At 37.1% G+C, this 24,493-nt stretch overlaps 1 long non-coding RNA gene across 1 annotated transcript in view; it reads left to right on the forward strand.

The window, feature by feature from the left end:
- The first annotated feature begins 6,449 nt into the window (after positions 1–6,449).
- LOC116422472 overlaps positions 6,450–24,493 on the forward strand; it is a 31,474-nt gene continuing 13,430 nt past the window's right edge. Inside the window, exon 1 of the long non-coding RNA XR_004233138.1 lies at positions 6,450–6,960. This is a non-coding gene — a long non-coding RNA (uncharacterized LOC116422472). The remainder of the gene's footprint in view (positions 6,961–24,493) is intronic.

Genomic DNA, 24,493 nt, shown 5'->3' on the forward strand with positions numbered 1-24,493 from the left:
TTATGCATATCTAATACAGCAAAACTATTGCTTTAGTGCTATATAAAAAAACCTTACTATCTTCCTATAATAAACTGATAATGTGCTCCAATCTCCTTTTTTTAATCTTCCCATTTGTTTTGAATGAATATACCTTTGCATAACTATATTATAGCCATGATTCTCATTTCATCAAATTTCAATGATCCTTGTGTGGTCAAATAAGATTCCTTGCCTTAAGTTTGCTAGTTCATTTTGCTTGTCAATAACACCTTGTTTATCCAAATAAATGAATATCACTTACTTTGATAGCTAAAAATTGGAAATAAAGTAAATGTCTGTCAGTTGGAGAAAGGCTAAACAAAGTGTGGTATAGGAATGAAATGGATTAGTGTTGTAAAAAATGATTTGTGATGAATACAGAGAAACATATAAAGATATTTATGAACTGATACAGAGTAAATTAACAGAAAGAAGAAAACACAATATATATACACACAGATAATATACACACAATATATACTATGCAACAATATAATGGAAAGAATGAAACTCGAAAAAGGTAAATATAACAAAATTATAAAGATCATAAAGATCTCAAATGAAAAGATATAAGTTGCCTGCAAAACTACCTCTTCATGGTGCTTGGAAGATTTTTTTGGACTTTTTCAATATATCTTTCAGTTGAGCTTTTTTTTCCCCTCTCTTCTCCTCTATTTATCATATGGGAATGCTTTCTGGGAAGAAATGGAGGAGAGGTACATGGGATATTATGATGATATAAGAAACAGAAAACATCAAAAATACTTTTTTTTTAAATAAATGAAAATAAAAACGAATATGCAAATCTAAAGCTATGATGGCATGGGATACAAAAAAGAAAAAAAAAACAACCTGTCTTTCATTATGGCTTCTAAAGGTGACAAAATGTCTCTAACAGAAATCATATGAATTAGGTCTTAGATATGTCTGGGGAGGGGATATAGGGTAGTAGCTTTTGCAAAAATTGAAAAGATTCTGCTGGACTTCTTCAGGAAGGCAGGATTAAGATTTTTCCTCCCTATGGAAGTCTCCATTACTTCTTGAGCATGTTCCAAATTGAACAATGGGAAGATTAAGTAATCCCCTTGAGCAACTGACCCATCCTTCTCTGCTTCCCACCAGATATGAGCTACTGCTGTTGAGCTTGTCCTTTGCCTGGGAGAATATTGGACATGCTTTTACCCTGTTTTGAAAAGTTATAAAGTATAAATCAATATAGTTCTCTTTCATTTGGTTCCAAAGCCCTTAGCTAGGAAGATCATAGTAAATTCTTGAGAAAGAGTTGGTTCTTCATGTCTTATTTCTTTCTATCTATCTTTCTCTCTCTGTCTCTGTCTCTTTCACCTTTAACATACCCTTCACTGCCTCTTACATCCCACTCCCACAATAAAACACAAAACATAAAAATCATAAATTTTCACAATGTAGGACAGTTTTATTTAATGGTAGCTTGAACTGAAATGTAAATAAACTTCAAAGAACAAGTAAGCTTTGAATTGAGTTTATGCTCTTCCAAGCATAAAGTAGGAAGGAAGAAGGGATAGGAAAAATCAGATATTTGATAGCTATGTGACGGTATCAATTAGACTTGTTTGCCTCAGTTCCTCCTCTGCAAAATGAACTAGAGAAGGGAACTGGCAAATCATTCCAGTGACTTTGGAAAGAGAACCCAAATGGAGTCACAAAAAGTCAGTCAGGATTGATTGAAACCAGTGAATAGTGGCACAATTAGAATAAAAACTTGATTTGATGTAATTTGGGTGATCATTTAGACTTGGACTCAAGGGTTGAAATCACAAGAAAAAAATATCTCTTCTCTCAAAGATTGTAGATTAGAAGAAGGAAGACAGCTAACTTGGGCATAAAAAGGAGAAAAGTAAGGTCTCTGTGTTAAGTGGGACCCAGACAGCCTCTGTAACTACAATACTTATACTTTGACTACCTGTAGATATGATTAGTATCTTCAGATTCCTCCTGATATCAAATATAGTACTAATTTCAGAGATTCACGCAGGCATACTTTGGGGAGATTTCTCTCACAGTTAGCTCACAGCATCCACTTTGCTGTTGTTGTTCAGTTGAGTACAACCCTAAGTAATCCAATGGACTCTGTCCATGGGGTTTTGTTGGCAAAGATGCTGGAGTAGTTTAGCATTTTCTTCTCCAGCTCATTTTATATATGAGGAACTAAAGCAAACAGAGTTAAGTGATTTCCCTAGAGTCACACAGTAAGTGTTTGAGGCCACTCAAATTTGAATTCAAGTCTTCCCGGCCAGGTGCTGTATCCACTCCACCATCTGGCTGTTCCAGCCTCTACCTAGGAAATCCCCCCAAAAAACATTGTACAATATCTTCCCATTATACTCATATGAATTCCCCACTTGTGAGAACATAGGTTACAACTTGGATACTTACTTAGATACATGATTTCACTGAGATGTGGATATTTCTTTCTACATAACCTGTCCATGCCTGCCTGACTCTTTTCCATGTCTTCCCATAAATCCTTCATACGATGCATAACCAATTAACTGGGGACTTCCCAGTCTAATCTAGTCATTCCAAGTTAGAATATTATTCATGCTATATATATATATCTTGGGATAGAGACACAGCTTCTTCAGTCATTAAATTAGAAAAGAGGGATAAAAGGGAAAAATTGCCATTTCATCATGTACCATTTAAAATAAACCATGGAAACAGTTCCCTCCTCATATAAGAAAGGAAGAAAATGATCTATGCCTATACAATGACCTGCAAGGACAGATTCAGCTGGTTTTGCTGAACTATTTTTGTTTGTTGCAAAAGAGTATACAATAAAAGAAAACATAAACATGAAAAAAAGAAAATAATAGCATTTTGAAGAGCAAACTGAGTATACAGTGCTTTAGATGACTCACTATGAAGGAGAATTGATTAAACACAGAGACTAGATTCATCTTAAAGTCTCATTCTGAAAAAGACAACCTTTTGTCCCTTTAAAGCTGGCTGTCAGCTGGGAACAAGGACTCTGTCTTAGCTAATCATTGTTTCTCTCTCTTACATTTAGCCCAGTATTCTGTACCTTGTAAGCATTTGATATTTCTTTCTTTTCTTGCAATGAAATAAAAGTAACAAGTCTTCTGTTTAAAGTAGTCCCAAGTCTTTTCATCTGGGAACTACTCTGTCATCACCTTTTGGGGACCATAGTCTTCTGACAGTTGTGAATTTAGGACTAACCAGAGTAACAATGCTCACCCATGTGGCCCCTGGGACTGGTCTGTAGATTACAAGCTACCTCGTTATTTCTTTTACCCTTAAATCCTGTTACATGAGGCAGGAACCCTGTTAATCTGATGCCATGCAGCATTCAGTGCAGAAGAGGTATAGATGAGCACAGGTTCCAAAGAGTTCACTAAAAGCCAGGAATGAGGGTAGGAAACAAACCTAGATCAGTTCTAGTCTGGAGAGACCAAGGGATGCTGAGCCTGCGCTAGCCACTGAAGCAAGGCTGGGCCCAAGTATTTCAAACCAAATAAGATACCAATTTTAATAGTGAAATAAGAGAACAGACCCTCTCCCTTCTGCAGAGAGTTGACAGATTATTTCCTAGGCCTGCCTTCCATAATATGGTCCCAAAAGTTTCCAATTTTTTAATGTGGGTTAGTATTATTCCACTACACCCACAAACTCTGCAAAGTATTTTGACAATGAGGTCAGTGGGACATTTGAAGACAAGATTGTCATCCCACTGAGAGTTGAAAGATAGGATAATGGTCAAAGCTTTTGCTGCTATGGGAACTTTATGAAATAACAGCCTGGGTTGCTGGGGCAGCCAATTAGTCAGCATAACATATTCATACCACAGAGTCTAGAATCTAGGCACTGTCCAACTGTGCTTCCTGGGAAATTAAATTCTGTCTTTACCCTCTTAGTCACAGGATCATGATATCTCAGAGTGGGAAGGGGGTTTAGAAGTCATCTTGATCAATATTCCCTACATGTGGCAATTTGGATTAACAAATGGTAAGAGAGTAACCAAAATGCCCAAACCCTTTGACCTAGTGTTCTTCTTGGCAAATATCCCAAGGTCAATGAAGAAATGAAAGGAAACAAAGCACCAAAACATAAAACAGTTGTTCTTAACTTTTTCTGTGTCATGACCCTCTTTGGAAATCTGGGGAAGTCTATGGACTTCTTCTCAGAATACTCTTTAAAAATGAAACATGCAAGATTATAGAGGACAATAATTATATTGAAGATAGTCATATGTATGTATACATATATATATATATATATACACACACATATGCATGTGTATTTATGGACTACAGGCTAAGAACTCGATTTAAAGCAACACTTTTTTGTAGTAGCAAAGAATTAGAAACAAAGCAAATACACGTGATGTAAATGGCCAAATTGTGGTATGTGAATATAAATGGAGTATTACTAAGCTGTAAGAATACAGTGACTTCCAAGAAGCACTCAAAGAGTCATTATGAACTGCTGTAAAGTGAATTGAACAGAACCAGGAAAACAAACAAAATGACTACAACAATGTAAGCTGGATGGAGAAGGGAAGAAATAGCAAAAAATAATTGAAACTGAATGCTTTGAAATTCAAAGAACAAGCTTGACCCCAAAGAAAAAATACAAAGAGTTGACTATTTCTACTTCTCCTCAGAGGGTGATGATTGTAGAAAAACAACAAATTGTCTCAAACTTTTTCAATATGTTGGTTAGTTTTGTCATCTTTCCTTCCTCTTTTTTCATTAGAGATTTTTTTATTAGGAATGTCATAAAGGATTACTCTCTGAGAGTGGAGAGGAGGGAAAGGTTCCATTAATATAAGCAACTTAAAAGCAAAAAGAATGCCAAGAGACAGCTAGATAGCACTGAAAGAGCTGGAAGATGAGTTCTAATCTGGGCTCATTCATTTGATACTATGTGACCCTGGGCAAGTCACTTAACCCCATTACCTCAACAAAATACAAGACCCAGACAGACACACACACACACACACACACACACACACACACACACACAAACTGCCACTATTTGAAAGACAGAGATAAAAATGGAAAGCCATAAAAGTCAATTGAGGAAAAATTGGCTCAGGAATCAGGGTATTCAGGTACTAATTCCAATTCCATCACTAATTAGTTTGGGCCAAGTGATAACCTTTTAAAATCACATTTTAAAAGTGACTAATAGGAAATAGTACTCAAAACAAGGCACAGAGGTAGAGACAGAGAAAGGGATAAAGATTCTACGTACAATTTCATTGGATTTTTTAAGTCCAAATGGAACTACCAATGCTGGTGCTGGGGATACAAATAATCCCTACCCTCAAGAAGTTTACATTCAACTGTTCAATTCAACAAAAATCCTGTTGGGTACAGATATAAAATTTAGATAAGACAAGGATCCTCTACAGTTGAATAAATTCAGTCTTTGGGACTGGGAGAGGAAGATTTTTAGAGGCTATCTACTTTGCCTTCATGCTAGTTTACTGGAAGAATTCAGCTTTTCTGAACAGAGCAATGAAGAGAAAGGAGAGGATCAGTGTATTGTAGTGAAACTGTACTAAATGTTAGGATTTGACTTCTGATTCTAAAACCTTGATCAAGGTTTTTAACTTTGCAAGCTTTCATTTCCTTACTTGTGATATGAGAATTTATTACTTATACTACCTGTTTCCTAAGATCATTGTGAGTGTACACCCTCTCTCCATATACATCCAGCCATAAAAAAAAAAAAGTGAGCTATATGACCCCAACTGAATGACTGAACAACTGAATAAACAACAATCATTTCTCCCCTCTCAGGAACAATTCTAGAGGAGCTTGAAAACGAGAATTAAACATTGTTTCAGTCATCCAGCTTCATTCCTCAAGCTGAAGGGAGAGAACCTCAAAAGCAGATTTACTTATACTACCCACTTCATAGGGTTGTGAGTATGCACTCTATCTCTACATACACTTATACATCTATCCATACAAAAAATATATGTAAGTTCTCATTTTCCCCTTCTTTACAACAGTTCTTGCTTGAGGGCCCACAAGGTAAGAATTACATTGTTTTTTACTGATCCAGCTTCATCCCCTAAGAAGTTTAGGAGCCTGTCTACCCTAACTGCATCAACCTCAGTGTTCTGGTGGGAGGATGAGCAAGTTATTTTCCCTTTTTGTCCTCCCATGAAAGAGGAAAATTATAATGCCCTTATTCAAATTGATATTGTAAAGGATAACTAAGAAAACCCAGTGACTTAAAAAAAAAAAAAAAAGCTATGAATAAAAATAAATGTCAGCAACTAATTTCTCAAAGAACAATTTTGCTACTGAAAGAGGAACCTACTTTATGACTATTTTTATGCCTTCAGTAATAAATTTTAATAGCATTATTCAGGGTGTCCCCAAAGTCTTAGGGCACTTTCAAGCTATTAAAGTTGAAAACTTCTTTAAGACTTTGGGGACATCAGATAAAATACTTTTACTTCAAAGTGGGACGACCATGTGACTCAAGCAGTTGTAGGGATCCCTTTTTACAGGAGGAAACTGAGACCCAGAGGCGCTACGAGACTCGCCCAGAATCACAGGACTGGTAAATGTAAGAGCCAGGAAGGAACCCCAGGACCCCTGTGCTATTTGGAAGATTGGAAGTGATGGGGTTTTGTGCACATACTCAGAAAGATGCCTCCCAAACTCCATCCCCAGCCCCATTAAACCTAGTACATCATGCTGCCTCCACTTGGCCGGTATTACTGACCCTTCCCACGCGCGCGTGCGGCACAATCCCTCTTCAAAGCCTCCAGCCCCATTCGGAGGCGAGCTGAGGCTTCTAGGCAAGGTCCCCGTTTGGCATGAGAACGCGAGCTGCAGTTGAAAACAACATATAAAGGAAATGAAGCAAACCGCCCAGAGCCACACGGATCCTGGCCGCTGGTCCATGCCGTTTCTGGTAAGAGGCATGACTAATGTTGTTATTGCTGAAAGTGCCCTGGCCGGGAGCCAGCGGTGCAGTCACCACCTTCGTCCAGACCACGGCTTTTCTGCAATCTTTGAGCAAGGCTTAAGAGGAGGGGGCTGAGGGGGCGGGAGGGGGAGCAGTAATGCAGTCAGGTGTGAGTGAGGCAAAGACAAAGAAAGCCTCTGTGAGCGGCTCGGTTAGGGAAAGGAATGAACGATCAAGCGAGGTGATGTTGGAGCGAGGTAAGAGGCGCTCTCGGGAGCCGGGAAAGGGACAAAGCTATCCCGGGCTGCGGAGCACAATAGCTTCTCCCCCGGGCACGTCGGCGTGTTTGCAACGAGCTGCCAAACGAGCTCCCCTTCCCAGGGCGGGACAAAGCAAACGGCCCTGTGGAGCTCACAGCTCTGATAACCGCACAGAAGCAGGCGTCAGCAACTCCCTGGAGCCTGCTGGGACCCCAACCCCAACCAGCTCAGAGGCAAGCCAGAAAACCTGGAACGGTTCCTCGACGGATCACTCACACCTGATCCATCTGCTGGGGGAGGGGAGCAGAAAGCGGCTGACGTCTCCTCTCAGCCCTCCATCCTCCCTCCGTTTGCAATTGCACGTGTAGGCGCATTTGTCCCAATTACTTGTAGGTGCCGAGTATTTCCTTCCTGAGTAACCACAAGCACTGTCTTTCTTCTTTCCTAGGGAAATACACTTTTCATTCATGCTCCATCTAACTGGGAGATTTGTCTTTTTCTTTCTCCCACTTCATCAGTTTTCCCTAATTCTCCCCAGTGTCAGGGGCTGATGCAACTGCTGGTGACAGCAGCCCCTGGGAAGATCTTTGAGAAGCCCCTTCCACATACTACATAAGCATTAAACGGAATTCAGCAAACGTTTATAAATCATCTACTAGCGCTGAATGTAGTTAGACTATTCCCCACTCTTGTGGGGATGGGGACGGGCCGTTGTGGTCTTTAGACTGTCCTCTTTTTTCTTTTAGTGTTTTTTTTCCCCTCTTGGAGATGGGGGACTGATGTCTGTCCCACAAATCAGGGGCTTCACTTATTTTCAGCTAGCTGTCAACTAATCCTAACTAACCTTAGCTGGAGTGTTAGCTGAGAAAGGCTTAATGTATGACCTTCTTCCCGGGACTTAAGGCTCCAAAAGAATAAATCTCTAATGGTAGATATTTAGGACAGCAAAAAAAACATTATTTGAATCAGGGTCCTTCTAAGGACTTCTCAAATCATACTTCATAGGCAGTGTAGACAGAGTGCTGGAGGGCAAGAATTATATCTTCTCCACTTATTAGTTGTGAGAGCTTTCAAACTCCTGGGCTGGGGCCTTTCTCTTCAAATTGATGAGAGCCCATTATATCTACCTAGCCCCAAACCTCCATCAAGTTCACCTGCCTTCCTCAGGCAATAACATTCTCTCCTTATCATGGCTCAGCACAGCAATCTTGTCAACACTACCATACCTTCAGTCTGGAAAGGGTGTGTCTATTGAGTGCTTTATAGCTCCATTTACCACCCCTATGACTTTCCAGACCAAAATATCCTTTTTCACCCACTTCTAAGAAAAAAAGAGAGAGAGACAGACAGAGAGACAGAGACAGAAAGAGAGACCAGCAGAGAGACAAAATCCTTGGATCCTTGAGGGCAAGGACTGTCTCACTTTTGCATTTGTACCCCCAGCTCTGAACACTGCCTGGCCACATCTATTCATGGTCAAATCATTTGAGCCTTTATTTCCTCATCTGTAAATTAGGGCTAATAACATCCATTAACAACATGACATGGTGGTGATGAGAGTTAAATGAGAGAGTGAAGTTGAAAATGATTTGGAAAACATAAAGCACCCTATAATGTGAGCTGTGTTTATAGGACATTTTCGTTAAACATATCTATGGCAGTGGAGCACCAAGATAGGCTAAAGTGAAGCAGATTTGTAAACTACTCTGTACATCCCTTAGCATCCAGCGTCCAGGTCCTCTTTCTACTAAATCTTTCCTCAAAGCTGCCATAAGCAGAATCAGCAAAATAATTTCCCCTCCCACATTTCTGCTGGAAGCCTTCAAACAATAAAATAACCTAAAGGCAAGATATCAGAGATAAAAGCAAAACCCTAATTAAATAATGTGCTTCCACCTGCTCAAAAATTTATCTTATTCCTCTCTTCCTCCACCTTCACACAACTCTTAGTTTTGCTTTATTTTTTTCTACCATGCAATTCTCCAGTTACTTCCAAGACTATCAGTTTTCTTGGTCCTAACTCCTTTTCCCTTAATCTATTCCTCTTCCCAAATCTTTTCCATTTGATATAAATGATCAAGGGATTTTGCTCTCCACCAATGAGAGAGTCCCATACAAATGGGCTTTGAGGGTTCTGATTACCACACTAGTTAACAATAGTGACTCACAACATTCTATTCTAGTAAATCTATTTTTCTGCCATGAGGAAGTGTTTAATGTTTTCCTGAACCATTATTGATTTTTCAATTAATCAATAATCATTTGTTTGTAATATTGATTACCCTGGACCCAATTTGAAGGTCAGGGATATTACATTCCACCATTCTCCCAGGATTCTCCTATTCCCTTAAGGGGGACTTTGCTTTTTAGGAGGGACTTTGAGAAAGATGGCAAACATTTTGAGGAGGGAGACTTCTGCTGATGCTGAAGGGTCCCCAGTTCATATGATATGAGGATTAGTTGAGAAACTGGGGATGTCTTAGCTTGGAAAAGAGAAGGCTTAATGGGGTCAGTAGGGATCTTCAAGTGTATATTGAGCTGTAATATAGAAAAGGGATTGCACTAGTTCTCAAGAGACAGAACTTGGCCTCAGAAACAGAACTACAAGTAAGAGGTGAAAGGAGTTCCAGTTGTTGGAGAGTTTTTCCTGTTACCAAAGACTAACAACTAGAACCATCCAAGTGTAGAATGGGCTATATCTGCCCCTGGGGGAGGGGTCCCCTCATTAGATGCCTCCAGGTAAAGGTTAGATGACCATTTGTCAGTGATGTTGCTAAAGGGTTTCTTTAAGGCACAAGTTGGACTTTACATCTTGAAGTTATTTATCATAAGTTCTGTGATTATATTTTGGATACAATTCAAAGAAAGATTTAGTTTCTGAAGCATGAACAGGAATCTATGAGATAGATGGTAATCAGTATTGTGGTATGGACCCCAAGGAGAGAATTAAGGTGAAGTTCCCAGTGTTTGGGGGGGGTTGTTTGTTTGGAGTTTTTTGGTGGTGGTCATGGAGTGGGTCAGGGGCATAAGATATAATGTTCTATGACATGGATCCCAAGGACAACATTAAAAGGGATATTTTCTTTTAATGGCGTAGTCCAGGTCTGTGTGAAAAAAGCTAGTTGGTGGTCTCATTTGGACAATTATTTACCTGATAAAACATTACTAAGAAAGATAAACATTTCCAAGAAAGCTAACTATCTTACTTTTGAAGTCAGAACTGACTGTTCTAAAGAATGAATTTATCTGTACCTTTCTTCTTTAAACAGAAGATAATTTATAACGAGTTCTCTTTCTAGCCTGTTTTAATTCTATTTGGATTCATTTTCATCAGTACTTGTTCATTTGACTCCCACTTTTCTTTCTCTCTTTTCATAATCTTTATTTCATTATGAACATTTAACAATTCAGCATTATGCACTTACTGTATACCAGTTACTGTACGTGGCACCTACCCTAAAGGAACATGGGAATTTAGCTGAAGTCCTTTCTACAATGCTTCTAAAACTCTGCTTCCTGAAGTGGCACTAATTACTTGGTAGAAGAAGTCTCTGCAATTTTTCCTCTCCATCAATTCTCCTTGTTAATTACCAGTATACAGAACTGTTAAATCATGAGTGGGAAAAATTGTAGCTTTCTCCATGACCCCCGGAATTTCCCACTGTTCATTTGACTCCTATTCGTCTATTCTGTGGTCCAGTCAAATTGTTCTTATTGTTCCTCACACGGAGCACTCTATTCCCTGTCTCCATACTTGCTACTGGTTATCCATCATACCTAAAATTCATTCTCTCCTCATCTCTACTTCTTGGAATCCCTGGGTTCCTTCAAGTACCCCCTTCTCCATAAAGTTTTCCTGGTTCTTCCTCTCAGGCTCCAATCATCTTATGTCTATTTTGCAGTTATCTTATATACACACTTAGATAAACCTATTTCCAATACACTTTAACCTAAGAGTAGGAAGAATAGGCACCAGAAGCACAAGCAAAAGTAGGGTCATTCGCTCATGGAGCTACATGGCAATAACTCCACTGAGGCCTCTGAGGTTTTACAGTAGTCCTTGCTTCCTCATTTGAACACAGCAGTAATTTATCATATATTATCTTCCTTGATGGAATGAATGTAAACTCCTTGAAGGCAGGAATTATATCACTTTTTTCATTCTGTCCCCTGGAATTTAACAATGTTGGGCACATAGTAGGTATTTCATAAATGCTTGCTAATTAATTAATTACTGAATATACATGTAACACATAAAGGATACTCAAAGTATCCTCTGAAAGTCCTCATTCCAAAACAGACACAAACTGATGAATCAATCAAGTCCTCCAGCACAAAACTAGTTACATCTGGTCTTCTTACAGTTCTGAGGGGTCATAAGAATGCTTTTCTCTAATGCTATCATATTGAATCCTCAATCTGGTATGTTCTCCTAATATTAATGACTAGTGATTAGCACACCAATTTCCTTTAACAAATTAACATCAATTCATTTTTACAAACCTATAGTAATTGCAAAGATATAATAACCGAAGTTTCAAAACATCCTCCTCCAATCTTGGAGGCACATTCTTCCCTCTAATACCTCAGTCCCTAGGATGATTGCAATCAGACTTAAAGCAGTTTCTACATTCCATTTACTCCACCAAGTTCACTTTTAAATTTGGCATAGATGATGGATGGATAAGTCTGATATCTGCTACTGCTGGATTGGGTCAGTTAGGTCAGTCTTTAGGACCTTACTATGACCTCAGTCCTGTTGTCATCCAACAAATTCCAGTATAGATTACAACCTCTAGACTTTTATTGCTTGCTCTTCCAGGCTCAGAAACTCACAGCCAGCTCCAATATGCATTAACTTAAGAAGTAGGAAGAATAAAGATGACATAGTCAAGTAAAAGCAGAATCATTGACTCATTGGTTATATAATAACTCTAGTAAGAGCACTGAATGCTTACTGCAATCCTTGCCTCCTCACTTGAACGTTGCCAGCAGGAAAAAGAAAGAACCAGAAACTTATATTCTCTATTTAGGTGCACTTTCAAATGCACCCAAATTCTGGCTCAGCAGCTAATGACCATATGATTAGGAAACCTGATCCAGTTTTTTTTTCTTTATATATTTCAAATCAGAGAAAGAAAGAAAGAAAACATTTGTTAAGCACCTACTATGTGCCAGGTGCAATATTAAGAACTTTTCAGGTATAATCTCATTTGATACAACAGTCTTATGAGGCAAATTCTGTTATGACTGCCATTGTATAGTTGAGGTAACTAAAGGACTTCCATTACACTTTATCATACCTTTCTGGAAATGAGTTCTCCAATTCTTCCCTGTGATCTGGCAGCAGGCAGAGCACATTTTGCATGCACAAAGGATGAAGGTCCATTTTTTATCCCCCAAAATTCAGAAGACATATGGATAATACATTGTCAACAGCAACCAAGAGACTCATACTAATTTTTGAGAACCTCAGTTCTTCAGGAAAAAAAGAGCAAATTAGAGGCATATTTCACAAAGAAATATTTAGTAGCATCATTGGGACCAAACTGTTTGGTAGTCTGCCATAGTCAATTTATGGCCTTGCAGAGGGCAAAGCCAGAAGAGCTCTTGAATTCTCCATCCTCAGATTCTAACATGCAAAAATAGATGACACCAAAGTGAAAAGAATTTAATTTATTTCTCTGCATGATTATGCTACTGAGTCTATTTTTCCTAGAATCAAAATTTAAGATAAAATTTAACAAAATGAAAATAATTTTTAAATGGAAGAAGAGTTCACCAGTCCCAAATACTAAGCAGAACTACAGATGACAGGAATAGTAGTCTGATTGGTCCACCTCATTTGAGTACATCACGCTACTTTGATCTACAATATTACTAAATTTAATAATGGCCTCTGGACTAACATCCTGTTTTTCTTTCTCTTCTGAGGATCAGTACAGTGATGATAGCTCAGTTATTTTATTGTTTTCAGGGTCTGGTATAAACTATATTTTCAAAACCTTTTAATTTTTTTTCCCTCAAAATTGCTATTTGGCTCATCGTGAGTAATAATGAAGGATATGAAGCATATTGCTGGATAGGTTTAGTTGATTATTTATAGGGAGAAGCTTAGGTAAAGAAGAATGGAGAGGGAGTTGTCTTGCTAAACCTATCCAATTAATAAATTACCAAGAATACCATACTGTGCTAGATATTGTGAGAGATGCAAAAAATGTATAAAATTCTGTTTTTGTCTTAAAGTTACCAAAATAAAAGGGCTTAAAGCATAAAGAGGACTTTATTAGTCATAGATGACTAACTAAAGATGAAAAATAAAGACAGGAATTTGGCTGAGCATGGAAAAGGAAATTACCTTTCCCCCTAATCTTAGCTATGTTATTCCTCTATTCACTTATATTTATGTTAGAGTGGAACTGGTTTGGGAATTGAGGATCTGGGGAAACATGGGCCCTTGGAACCCTTGAGAATTTGTGGGGGACAATTTTTATATAAATGATGATATAGTCTGGCTATTGAAGATAAGACAAGGAGGTATAAGAAACTCCCATCCTAGGCCACAGTCAGTCAGTCATATCACAGTAATGAAGAGAAAGTGAATGTAAGAGATATTTGAGACTAAGGACCACTACTCTGGGTTCTGAAGAATTTCGTAAGAAAAAGGAATTTTCTGCTGGAGATGAAAGCCTTTTCTAGCCAAGACTCTTGAGAAATAGATAGCCCATTCCCTAAGGAAAATAAGCCAAGAAGATATCTTTATCAAGTCAGGTGGCCAAGTATGTTAAAGGGCTATGGTTTTTTAGAAGGAGCTGTAGAAATTTGAAGCTTTAAACTAAAAGTCCACTCTTATCTTAACCAAGAGATCATCTAAGCACTCCGACTGAAGGAAAAAATTCAAAGTGGAGAGAAGCCAAACAATCACATGCCCAGTAAAGCCATTTTTATAATGTAGCATGGGAAAAACTACTGCTTGAAAAGAGACTATATCCAGCAGATTATCAGCAGGAACCAGGTGAGGAGTAAGAAATGGGTATGAGAGATGAACAATAACATCTCTAGAGCACTTCTCTGGTAGCATCAGAGATAAGAGTTGTCCTCCTTGCATGTGTTCTGGGCACACATGTTTCCACTCTTCCCATTTGTAATGAATATATTTTGGGGTAAATATATCTCAGCTTTATTTAATTTTTATTTAATTTAATTTTTAATTTATTTAATTGTTTCTTTTTTATATGCTGTTTCAATAAATGCCTTTTCTTTGAAATCATTTTGAGGTGCAAACTGGATTTGGAGTAAGAGAATAAGGGTTCAAAACTCACATCAGTAATTTATGACATGGAATAAGTCATTTCATTCTGTTAGCCTCAGTTTCCATATCTATAAAATGAAGGATTTAAATTAGACTAGATATCTGTTATAGTTCTAACTCTGTCATCCTATATATGTAGCTCCATTAGTGGGGCTATATCTTTCAGTGGATGTGGACCCATTGATTACCAAGAACCTGGAGACTCACTCTACATATTAGGAAGTGCCTCCTGGTGCTACACTTATAGCCAGGGCTACAAATTGTCCTTTCACACTAATGAAGGCCAGGAAATATATGTGAAGTACATACTTCATGCTCCCACCCTTCATCCTCACTTTGAGGAATGAGATGGTGCCTTGGAGGCCAGAGAAATGAGAAGAGTTCAGGTGCTGTTGTAAGAATCACTGCCTCTGGGTACAGGAATTAATTGCAAATTACATTTGGAAGGGCCGTTGGTGTTAATTGGGATACCCTACAAGTTAGTGACAGAATGCAATGTAGACAATTACGAGAGAAGAGGATGAGGTCTTTGACACAAGCAAGATGACAGGGACCACATCTTTCCTTATGCAAATTCTTGGTGACTTGATATTATATTTCTAAAACATGAAGCTACTAACCAAACCTGTCATTCTACGGCCTTTCTCAACTTGAGAACAGACCTAAGAAGTTGCTTGGAGTTTGTTTCCCTGTAATATTATTATAGGATTATCATTTTTCTCGTCTGCTGCCGCCACTGATGGGAATTCAAGCATGGTTGAGGCAAGGGCCATTCACAGCCAATGAGAAAAAAAAATCTGCAGGTTCTGTCAGGGGTGGTGTTTCTTAAGTTCCCTAAGATCAGTTTCCTTTGCTCTGAGGATATATCACCCATATAGAGGGAATGACATTTGAGGTGCATTTTAAAGGCTGTATAACATTTCAAAAGGAAAAAATGAGAAGGGAGAGCATTCTCGGTACAGGGAGCAGCATGGGAAAAAGGGGGAAAGCAGCACTTTTTATCTCCTATTGCTTACTCCAGCTTCACAACCTCCTCCAGTCTCACCCTCACACCTTAGTTTTCTCAACTGTAAAAGTGGGGATAGTGATACACCTACCTTCCAGGATTGTTGTAAGGATCAAATGTAAAATGTAAATGTAAAGCATTCACAGTGCCTGGCACATAGTGCTATATAAATGTTACCTATCATTTTTATTATAATTATTTTTATGCATAGATCAGAGTATATTCCACCCTTTCCTTCCTTTTTCCCTTCACCAATCTTATTCTCTATTTTCCTCCCTTTCCCCTTTTACCTTATATTGAAATCCTCATCTTTCAAAATCCAACTAAGTTATCTCTTCCACAAAGCTTTCCTTGATTTCCATCTCTGAGTTCTCATTATACTTTATCTTTTTATGCACTTCTCAAATTCTTCTTTGATTTCAAATTACTTGAATATTTGTCCTATCTTTTACCAACTTATAATTCCTTTCATGGAATTGTACATATCTTATTTATTTATTTAATACTTTGCATACTACAATCACTCAATAAATGCTTGCTGAATTGAATGAATTGATGAATGAGGAAATGAATATTATTGTTGTTGTTTGTCCTTTCTTCTCAAAGATCAGTGATATTAGGAGGATGATATCTGGGTTACAAGTTAATTTTATTTAAGTGAGGCAGGAATGTGCAAAGTCATCAGCTTCATTCTCTCCTCCAGAGTCAGTGGCAAGACATAGGTCAGGAGGACTGGAGAAGATGCAGTGGGAGGCAGCCTTTTCAAGTTAAGGCCTCTTTCCCACATCTCAGTTTTTCTGAGGAAATTCCTATTAATAATTTGATGCTAGGTAAGAATTGAGGCAAAAGATGGCCTAGTTTTCCTTAATAAAATAACCACTTTGGAAGGGGAAGACCTTTAGAGTTTCTTTAAAATTGATATAATGTGTTTAAGAAACAATGAGGAGACAGGTCTGATTGGAATTGAGAATGAAGGTTGAAAAGTAACAAGAAAGAAATTGGTTTGGCTGATAAGGGTTAGATTGTTAAATCAGTTAAGTTTGGATTTACACTGAAGGCCCTTGATCAGGGAAGTGATGTGATAAAAGCAGTATTTTAAGCTGACTAGTCTGTCAATGGCATGCAAAATGTGTTGAAGTAGCAAGAGAGCCCATGAACATGTTTCCCATTGTCACTGACTTATGTCAGCAATTGTCTGTTTTCTTCCTCTGAAGCTCTGGAATATGTATTTATGTCAGTGTAATGCCTACAGAGACAGATAGGAGAAGGGGTCTACCTGACACTTTGCCTGGAAGGTTTGCTGGGTAATTAAGAGTAAATAAGTGTTCCCCCTTATCAATATAGTAGATCAAACTGGTCAAACTCGAGTGGGAAAAAATGAGTTAAAACTTAGTTCACTTGATTTGTAAATTCAATCAAAATGATCAACCTGTGTTGTCTCTTATAGAAACAATCATTGAAAGCTCAGTGAATGAGAGTACAATAAGAATTGTTCTTGTTATCTAAAAATGTACTTTAAAAATTATATGATTTGGGACTAAATTAGAGTCAATTTTGGCCTTTCTTAATAAAAGTTTAGTGATTCACTAAAGAACTGATTCATCTTTCTAAAACTTGATGTGTCTTTCAGATTCTCACTACCATCAGCATCACACACACACACACACACACACACACACACGCACACAAACACAAACACACCAGACTACATAGTTTTATTTTCATTGAAATAAAAGTATAATTTATATGTCTGGAAGTCACAGAAGCAGTGTGCTTCTTGGAAAGATTGTCTACGCCATTTGATATTAGGAAAGTTGTTAGTAGGAAAAATTTGGGACCCTAGTGTGCCATGTTCCATATCTCTATCCCTTCCAGACGTAATAGGTAAATGCTTGTTAATCTGCTTCAATCTGTTTTTCCTTTCTGCTAGATAAAACGGGCAAATCCCTTGCTCCATTTTCTCCTGCACATAGCTAATTTATAATTTACACTGGGGATGGGAAGATGATGAGAAGGTAGGATTGTTATAGATTATATTCTTCCCTCCATATCTGGGTGTTTAATTCCCATTACTGTCAGGGGGAGTTATGTGCACAGATTGAGAGCTGAAAATATGCGTGTGCATTCTTCTCCTTCCATTCTCCCCACCCCCATCTCTCAACTTCTCTCCACAATGTTCTTTATTATTCCCTTATCCAGAATGCTCTGGATTTGATTTATGTTCAACACCTCTAAAACCTAGCTGAGGTTATTTTCAACAACAATGCAGTCTTTTCTAAATTCGCCTAATGTTCAAGCTACTAGGGTTGCTTGGAAATTGACCAACTTTACCTATAGTTTCCTCTGTAGTGAATTAGTATTGACTTTAGAGATCTTAATTGCTCAGAGGAAGTACTTATTCTCCCTAGGTCTAACTATATGACCTAGTTTATTATTAGCTCAGGATTAGCTCTGAATAGCCAGAAGCAAGTCTCAATGTATTCATCATACTCTACAGAGAATAGGTTATCTTTCCCTGACACCTAATTCACTTTTGAAATTTGTATCTTTATTGTTTTAACAAATAATCTAACTCATAATTGCCATAGAGACTACCCAATACTGAATATAGGAGAGATTACAAATGCAGCTGCCTCTGGAAAGTTCAATCATAAATATTCCACTTCATTATAGTTATGATGTCATTGCTGTCCTAGCATCCATTTTAATGACAGCTTTAGGATTCAGGATTTATTCCCAACAAAAACTGATAAGTACAAAAGGTAAGGTAGAAACACTGAAGCTAATTATATCTACCCTCGTGTTACATTAGTCATAAATCAACAGAAAGGAAAACCTTGAGCCAGCCATTACAAAGACAGATTGTTCATTTATATTGTCTAAATCCAGCTCCTTTCCAAGAAGACCCTTACCCAGTGATGGAGTTTGGGGATTCCCCCCCACTCCCGTTTTTATGCTCTTTAATAACACCAAATAAATACTATTTTTCAACATCCTATGAGACCGTGGGATTCCTGCTCTGCCCTACTTTGCCTTTCTTCCCCCCCCCCTCCCCCACCATAAATACTTTGGGGAAATGCAGATTCATGTTATTAAGTCTCTAATGAAGTATTCAAGTCATCAGTTTTCTGGAGACTAAAGTTTGGCATTAGTGTGAGCTTTTGAACTCCAAGCCTATCTGACAAAATTTTGCTAATTTCATTGGCCCTCTAACTATTATTGACAAGTTGTTTTGTCTGTCCTGCCTCTTCTTATCTGCAACTAAGTGGAAAGAAGTTGGGAAAACTGGTATTTTTGAGTGAAAGCAATGTTCGTTTCACCTCTAAACGTCCTAGAAATGTAGATCTGTGTTTTGGGGACTCTGGTTGTTTTATTTCTGTCTTGATGTTTGCCTATTACTGAAGTTAAGCACTAAGGACATGGTTGTTTCAGTCATGTCCAATTCTTCTTGGCCCATTTAGGGTTTTCTTGATAAAGATCCTGGAGTGGTTTTGCCATTTCCTTCCCCAATTCATTTTACAGATGAGGAAACTGAGGCAAGCAGGGTTAAGTGACTTGCCCAGGATCATACAGCTAAATAGCTGATACCAGATTTGAACTCATGAAAATGAGTTTTCCTGACTCCAACCCTAGCACTCTATCCATTGTGGAACCTAGCTGCCCCACTACCGCCTAATTTTCCAATCAATTATGCTTTCTCCATGAAAAAATAAATTTAAACAGGTACTAAATATTGTCAAAACCATAATAATACAACTTATTATGTTGTAATAATAATAATTATAACTTCATGTACCTTAGGAAACTTGAATCACCTTCACTCCTTGATTAATTTTTTAATGAGCTCAAACCTTCCTTAGGAAGAAAATCTAGGACTGACCTAGAGTTCAAGTATTTTCAGCAAATTTGTTAATTGTCAAAACCTCAGCAATCTTTCTCTTACTATGTGCATTTATTCAAGTTTCTTTTGCAAAATTATGTATTGACATGTTTTGCTTTGTCACAATTATTTCCCAATAAACAATTATTTTACCCATAGTATCTACTTATTAAAAAAAAGTTAAGCATGTATTTATTATAAGTATAATTGCTACTGTAAAGTTATAACCTTTCACTGCTATAGTTTAATATTTCTTAATTTAATTCAGCAGACATTATTAACTACCTACTAAATGTAAGGTGTTGTGATAGTTAATGGGAATTCTTCTTTAAAAAAAAAAAAAAAAGAATATGTTTGGACTTTCATCCTGATTAAATGAGGCAAAACTTAGGACAAAGATAATTAAAAGGAGTTTATTAAAATATTACAAGGTAGCCTCACATTGAAGGGCTGATCACTACAGATCAGCAAGAGTTTCAGAATGGGCCAGCTTGTACTGATAACTTTCATAATGAGATAAAGGCAATTTGAATAGATCTGCATCAGTAAAAGGGAAGGGCCATTGCATCTCAGTTCTTTCCCACGGTAGCAAGTATGTGACAATTTTCCAGGTACAGACAGGTAAGGGATGATTTTCTATGCAATGAAAACAAGGTAACATGAAGCTGTAGACCTAGATGAGATGCCTTTCTCCAATACTGATTAGCAACATTGTCTGGAACAATCAGCCAGAGTCACTATAACTTTTAATAAAACAAAGACAAAAAAAAATCCCCAGATCAAAAACAGCAACACTGATGTTCCTGAACTCAAAGAGTTTACTCTCTATACACATGTACACAAATAAGTACATACAAATATAAAAGGGAACTTACCAGTAACAGCCTTTTTCAAAAGCAAGCATGCTCTTCTTACTGCCCCATCCCTCCAAAAATGTGGATTTTAGATCATACATAGGTATTCTTTGACCATTTATTGTACTGTTTCTATGTGTCAGAGAAGAGTTATTTTTTTCAGTTGACTGCTGAGCTGGAAATGATTGTGCATCCAAGTCATTAACTGATCAAACAGGTCTTTCTCTTTCTTCCAAGGCTTTGTTAAAGTGAGGATGAACTGCTATAAGCCTTTAAATGGAAGAAAAACCAAGAGTTCTCTTACTCAGGTCATGGCCTGTGAAACTGTGGCCCTGATGTTACTTCTGTCTCTATTGTTTATGTTGTTTCTGTTCTTTCCTATTTTTAGATAAAATTGGGGAGAACACACTGGAATGGGGGCTCAAGCCATTGGAAAGACACTCAAACCTCTCAGTTTCTTAAAAATTCTCAAAGTGTAGTCCAGAGAATCCTGGAAGGATCTGAAGCACTTTCAGAAATTAGTTTTTATTTCTAATAGGGTAAATCTCTATAATTATAACCCCAAAAGTAAATCTCTATAAATAAAATGCAAAAAACAAAAATATAACTCAAAAAAATCAAGAGGCACTTCATCTGGGAAAATGTAACAAGCTATCTCTTTTCAAACTTTCCTCTTTATGTAGAAAATTTGAATTCATTTTGTGGGCAAGGGACTGAAAACTGAGTGGGGAATGACTGAATAAGTTATGTTGTATGAATGTTATGGAATAATTATTATTTTATAAGAAACAATTAGCAGGATGATTTCAGAAAGATTTGGAGAGACTTGCATGAATTGATGCTAAGTGGGGTGAGTAGAGCTAAGAGAACATTGTACAGAGCAATAAGTTGCTTAGTTTTTGAAAGGTACCATAAGTAGGGTATAGGGAAGATTTTCTCTTTCATATTCTCCCCCCACCTCTAATCCATCCATAAATGATATCCTCCAGCAGAAGCACATGGTTGTAGAATACTTGTGATGTTCAACTGTGATGCTTGGCTCTTTTCAACAATGAAGTAATTCAAGCCAATTCCTATGGACTTGTGATGGATAGAACCATCTGCATCCAGAGAGAGGATTATGGAGATTGAATGTGAATCACAAAATAGTATTTTTACTTTTTTTATTGTTTGTTTGCTTTTTTTCTTTCTCATTTTTCCCCTCTTTGATCTATTTTTTGTGTGCAGCATGATAAAGTGGAAATATGTTTAGAAGAATTACACATGTTTAACTATATTGGATTACCTGCTGACTAGAGGAGGGGATTAGAGGAAAGAAAAGGAAAAAAATTTGGAACACAAGGTTTTGCAAGAATGAATTAATAAAAAGCTATTATTTTTTTTAATTTAAAAAAAGAAAATTTGGGCTCTGAAAGCAATATTCTTGTATTCTCTTTTCAGGTTGCAAATCAACATGTATTCTACAATCATGTGTATCTTCTGGAGGACATTATTTAAGAATGGCTTGGAGGTGAGAGGAGATGAAATGAGAGATAAATTCTCCTCCATACCCTACCTATTGCATCCTTCAAAAACTAAGAACCATTTTAATCACCCAGTCTCAGTGTGAGGCTAGCTTTCTTTTTATATAGGCTTGTGGCTATATAGACATGGCTGATTCTTCCTGGGCCTCCTTACTTATCTTTATACAATATCCAAAACTCTATATTCACATCAGGTTGAGACCAGTTCAATTTGATTATTGACTAACAATCAATCAGATTCTATTGTAATCCAGTTGCTCAGGAAACGCCTTTACCTTTATCAGGTTTCACTTGATAGACACATCATCAGGTTGTTTTGAAAAACTTATGGGTTTGAACAGGAACTTCCTTTGTTAGACCTCCTTTAGGAGGAAGAGAGATTCTCTGCAAAGAAAAAGGGGAAAGGAGATAATATAAGAGGTCTTAGAAGAAAGAAGACAGAATAGTTGATGAAAGTGTGATCAAGAGTATCAAGAAACAGGGAAGAACAAAAGTTTCTCTGCAACAATAAGAACCCAGTTGAAATTAGACAACATAAATTTATAGTGAATTCATTTAGCATGTTTACTTGACTTTTCTTGGAGAGGTTTGGCAAGGTAAGACTGAAACTAGCACATAGGTTAGAATATTCAGAAATAGCTGATAGTATGTGATTGAACCATCAACCATAGTATGATTGACTATGGAGGGAAGAGAGACAAGAACAGAGATGATGAAGGGAAATGTATGTAATCCTGGAATTAGCAGTGAGAAAGGATGATGGAAAGCAACAGATGAAGTGTAAAAAGTTATAGTTGAAAAAGGGAAATTTGGAGTTCTATATCATGAAGGCAGAACCATTATGACTGAAAGTTAGATTAATGTGTGGCTGAAATGGATGGGATGTGAAGGTTATGGCATTATTGGAGATGAACATGGAAGCCAATTTATTAGCCAGGACATCATTATGTAAAGTTCTCAAGGATTAGGACAAGGATGAGGATAGAGAAGAGATGCATTGATTCAATAGCAAAACAATTATATTAATAAATGAAAGTGTCAGTAACAAGGAATGGAATCAAGCCATAAATATTTTCTGCACCCATACAGAATTTGAGAGTTGGAAGGAATTTCAGTGACTATCCTTTCACCTAACAGCTCTTCAAATATTTGAAAACAACCATAATACCCCCCAAAAGTATATAATCTTCTACATCTCTAAAAGAATTATAATCTAATTTTTTCTTTGATCTTCTGGCTCCCCAGCAGAGCAGGAAGGCATAGTACTTCAGAACTAATAGTCAGTCCTAAAGTTGACACTTGGATTGCCAAGTAGCATAACTCTTGGACTATCTGTTTCATAACTCCCTAGGGCAGGCTAGAGAATGACTAAAAATTGTTGCCTTGACACCAGCATCATCATGGTCCATCCTGTGGTATACAACCCATTTCAGGAAATGTAGTCCTGTGGATATTCTCTCCACCTATCTAAAATTGCTTTGTGTTATCCATAGAACAGATTTTAGGTTACCTTCCTTGCAGAACAGTATTCTGAAGGCTCAAGATTCCTATACCTTTTCTTTTTCCATGGCAGAAGAATATATTTGGTCCATATATGTGTTTGGGGGAAGTACTTAGTGATCTGAATTGACATTCAAGATGATCAGTTTTTGCAAATGAACCAAACTCAATATGTACTCTTCTAATACCCACTCCTCCTTCAGTCTATGTGGTAGAAGTCAGTGTGAAATTTTGCAAAATATTTTATTTTCCTTAGAAAAAATGTTATATAAATAACTCTATATATGCACATAATAATGTGTGGGTACAAAAAAACAGCCTTGAAATCAATAAAACCTGGGTTCAAGACCTGACTCTCAAATGGATTGTCTATGTGAGCATGGGCCTTTAGCAAATCAATTAACCTCTTAGTGCCAAGAGCAATCTAAAAACATAAATTATAGATAAGTCGCTGCTCTGCTTCAGGCAAGGGGATTTTCATCCTAGAAGTTAATGAATACTGATGAAATTACACTTCTTCATCAGACTTGTAGCCTCCAATATTTCCTGGCAAGAAGATATAGAGATATAAATGTGTTATATATCTATATATGTATATAAATATATATATATATTTATATTTATATGTGTATATATATAGTTATAGAAATGTGTATTTATGTATATACATATATACTATATTTTATATATGCTATGTGTGTATAACATGTGTATAAACCTATACTATATATATATATATATTTCTATAAACAATATGTATTTAATACATGTGCACTGTCTAGGCGTATATACATGTATATTGTACATATATACATTGTAACATGTATGTATACACACATATACATTGTATATCATAAACTGCTGTTCAGATGTAGGAGACAGCTTGTTGGTTCAGCAAACAGAGAGCTGAGGCTAAAGGCAGAAAGACCTGAGTTCAAATCGAGCCTCAGACACTGGCTGTGTGATTGTGAGTAAATCACAACCCCTGTTTGCCATAATGTATGAGAGAAGGAAATGCAAACCAGATCAGTATCTTTGCCAAGAAAATTCCACAGAGAGTATATAGTCCATGAGGTCACAGAGCATCAGAAATGACTGAACAACAACAATGTATAAAGGAAGCATGTGTATATGTGTGTACATTCATATATATTATTGTGTATGATATATATACATATTATGTATCTGGATATATAAAGTATCA

Source organism: Sarcophilus harrisii, chromosome 3 (genome assembly GCF_902635505.1).
Source record: "Sarcophilus harrisii chromosome 3, mSarHar1.11, whole genome shotgun sequence".
Classification (NCBI taxonomy): Eukaryota; Metazoa; Chordata; class Mammalia; order Dasyuromorphia; family Dasyuridae; genus Sarcophilus; species Sarcophilus harrisii.